This window comes from Cryptomeria japonica, chromosome 3 (assembly GCF_030272615.1).
Source record: "Cryptomeria japonica chromosome 3, Sugi_1.0, whole genome shotgun sequence".
NCBI lineage: Eukaryota > Viridiplantae > Streptophyta > Pinopsida > Cupressales > Cupressaceae > Cryptomeria > Cryptomeria japonica.
The window spans coordinates 917,585,700-917,589,718 of record NC_081407.1 but is presented as its reverse complement, the minus strand read 5'-3'; positions in this window follow the sequence as shown (position 1 = coordinate 917,589,718).

Below are 4,019 nucleotides of genomic sequence, written 5' to 3'. Positions count from 1 at the left end.
AACAACATTTAGTTCACACACCTTGTCACATTATCATGCCTTGAGACCATGTAACTATGAGGGATGATGCCAAATAGTGTATGTGCACTACTGATAATCTTGATATTCTTTGAGGAACTTATTCCAAATAGTTAACATGCATTGTCAAATGCATTTCCTATGCTTTCCCGATGCATTCTTATCTGCCACGATATTCTGTCAAATAGTTCACATGCCACATCAAGGCTCCCATAATTTGCATTTGACATGTTCCATATCTCCTTGAGGCGGTCTTCCAAACAGTTAAACACCTATGAGCAGCATTAATCCAAACATTTTGAGAGCTTCCTTGCAAACTCCATTCCATGCATATCCTGTACTCATCGCATTCCATGAGACCACATTTCTTTCAGGAATTCTATCAAATGGTTCACATGCATTGTCTGGGCTGCCATGGTTTGCATTTGCTGGTGACATTCTCTTCCTTTGTGATGGCTTGTCAAAGAGTAAATTCCTTGGTTTATGGTTGCATTATCACATGGACTGTGGTGGTCTCCCAAAATAGTTTATGTACATTTTTTGAAAACAGTAGCTACGCCCCTATATTCTACATATCAATCATACCAATTAGCTACAACTCCAAGCCTGACAAAGTTCTTTGATCCTCTATGCTATGATGAACATCACAGTAGATTAACTCAACCTCAGCTAAAGGCATTCATTCATTTTGACAATCTACACCTTTCAGACTTCGCATCTATATTCCATTTTTGGTATGTCCATGCTTCTTTTAGTACATTGATGAATGTTCATAACCTGCTAGTTGAAGCTCTCTTTTTTTTGTTTTTAAAACTCTTATTCAAAAAGGTTAAGAATGCTCACTTTTTGAGCATTTCTAACCTTCTTTGACAAAGTGGAACCCACAAGTTTAAGATATGAGGTTAGAAATGCTCAAAAAGTGATCATTTCTAACCTTTTGTGAAAGGTTAGAAATATGGGTTAGAAATGCTCAAAAAGTGAGCATTTCTAACCTTTTTGGATAAATGTTAAGAAATGAGGTTAAGAATGCTCAAAAAGTGAGCATTTCTAACCTTGTGCTTCAACGAGCTATCCTTTACACCTTGGAAACCATTTTTTGTTGAGAATGAATCAAGGAGGAATGACATCGATGTTTGAAGACGATTTTCTTATCACAAATGACCAAACATATTGAAATAATTTAAAATATTAAATTATCATTTGAGAAATAATTTAAATATTTTAAATATATCACTTTGGCTGGAGAAAAATGGCATAACTTTCAAATGGTAGGGATTTATGTCCTGAAATTCAAAAGACATGTTAATGAAAGGGAAAAAGGTCCACACAATTATTTAAACCTCATGACGAAGACTTAAATGAGATATTTTAATCATTTGGGAGCAACAGACACCAAAAATTGAAAGTTTAAAATATGAAAAAGTATGAACTGGGTTCAGGTGAAAGTTGGCCACATGATATAAAATGACATTTAGATCCTAATTGTCGAGTGATTTCCCTCAATTTATGGTAATTCACAAAATTCTTCCATTTTTTGGATTCTAACTAGTAATGACCTTGGACAATGCGTTCATTACTTATGTGTAAACACTCATTGGACCTTTACTCGACATTGAGATTGATTTGAAGTTCAAATTTTATGTAGGAAAAATATGGGGGCAACAAGTTCAATGGGACACACTTTGGGAAGTTAAACTAGAGTTTAAACCTAGTTAATCCTTGCACTCAAGAGTCTCATTGGTATGTTGCTTATTTTGATCTCAATCTATATATTTTGATCATCATAAATCCTGCATACAGAAGATACACATGAACATCTCAAAAACTCTCCTAAATTCACAAATCAAGATATAATCATTTTGGAGCACAATGGATCGAATACTAGAACACTGCAATACTGAACACTGAAAAAATAATCCTCATACTAGAATCCATGACTCAATCAAATCACCACATAGCACCATGAAACCAACATTGAATCAAGTATCTCTAGTTGATTCAATATATCAAATGGATAAACCAACCAGATCAACTATCTGCAATCATCAAAACACCAAATCATAGGAATATGTTGACATCAGTGAGAACAACATATCCTAGTAGTAACAATATCCAATAGTGAAGTCATATACTGATGAGTTTTATAAGTTAATCATAAGGGTAGGAAGAGATGAAGATGAAGTTGAAAAAGTGGATAAATACCTTGGTGGGCTTAGGTTTAACATACAAGATGAATTGGTTTTTGCTAACCCAAGAACTATGGAAGAATATTTTTAGTTGGCTATCAAGGTGGTGGAGAAGATAAAGAAAAGGCAAGATAAGAGACTAATAAAGGAAGATGTGGAAACACAAGAGGAAGGGGATCCTTTTCTTCAAGCAAGAAGCCATCTGGGGAACAAGAAGAACCAAGAAAGGGTAAGAAATAAAGGGTTGATGCAAGAGGTTTGAGAGGCAGATTTGGAGGAGGAAGGAACTCAAATACCTATATTGGTAGATGCTACAATTGTCAAGGGATTGGACACCCAACATTTAAGTGTCCTAAAAGGCAAGGATCCACATCAAATGGTGGTGAAAGAAGGAATTATAAGAGAGTCCATTATATTCAAAAAGAGGAAGGTGAGAGTTTAAACTCTCCTGCAACCCAAGTTATGCCAAAATCAAATGGAGAGGCTTTGATGGTCAGAATGACTTTATTGCAAACACTTAAAGAGAAAGACATAATTCAAAGGAGGATTTTATTCAGGACTGCATGCAAATGTAGAGGTAAGGTATGCAAAGCTGTCATTGATTCAGGTTCACAAGATAACATGGTATCTAGGGTGATGGTAGATAAGTTGAATCTAGATAGAATGCCTCATTAAGAACCTTATCAAGTCTCTTGGGTAAATGATAATCAATCATTATTGGTGAATGAGAAAGCATTTGTTGAGTTTCATATTGGTGAGTAAAAAGATAGGGTCTTATGTGATTTTTTTCCAATAGATTATTGCCATTTTCTATTGGGAAGACCATGGCAATTTGATAGATAGTTAATGTATGATGGTAGAGAGAACACCTACCCTATCAATAAGGATGGAAAGTATTTTAGACTCACTGCTTTTCAGGAAAAAGAGAAAGGGAAAGGTAAAACCAATATTGTTATGTTTGGTAAGAGAGAACCCTTAGAGAGTGAGTAAGTTACAACCATTTCAAGGCTTGAGTGCACTAGGACATTAGGGTTGGATGATGGTATAATAATTAGGATAGTTATCTATCCATTTATGGAGGATAATATCACTCAAATAAGTGATTTTTTAGGCTCAGAGGGTCTATTCTAAGGTGGAAGGACTGAAGATGACATGGAGAGAGTGCAAGTGCAAGTACCAAATGATACCTCTAGGTGTGAACCAAAGATGGAAATCATTTTTAACCCCTTTATATCTGATATGTGTTTGTATAGTTATTTTTATCCTTTTTTTTAGGTTTTAAAGGAGTCTCATGGCAACATGGAGCGGGGTGGCACTCATGGGACATGAGTTTAACTCTAGGGGAGTGTATGGTGTAGGAGCACCTAGGTGGCCATATGCTCCTTATTTTCCATGTTGAGTTATTTAAAGTTTCATGTCATTTCAAGATGTAATAAGGTCATGAATTACCATTCCTTATGTAATAATTTCCTTGAAGGCCAATTTGTAATGATTGAGTTTAGGTTGTAGGTGTGTTGTCCCAATATTGTCAAAGTTGTCATTATTGGGTGAAAGTGTGTCAAGGAATGAAATGTGGTATTTAATCATGTATAAAGGTTATTTGGACCTATTTTAATGTATCAATAATTATTTGAGGTCAAAGAGGTCCTATTTTGGACAATGAGTCAAGTTGTGTAAAAAATTGTCAAGAATGGCAAAAGTTGTCAAAAGCAATTTTGCACCACATTGGTCATTGGGTATTAATTTATTAATATCAATTAAAACTTCAGTTGTAACCATTGGGGAATGTTTGAAAGTATTTAAAAGGATCTTCCC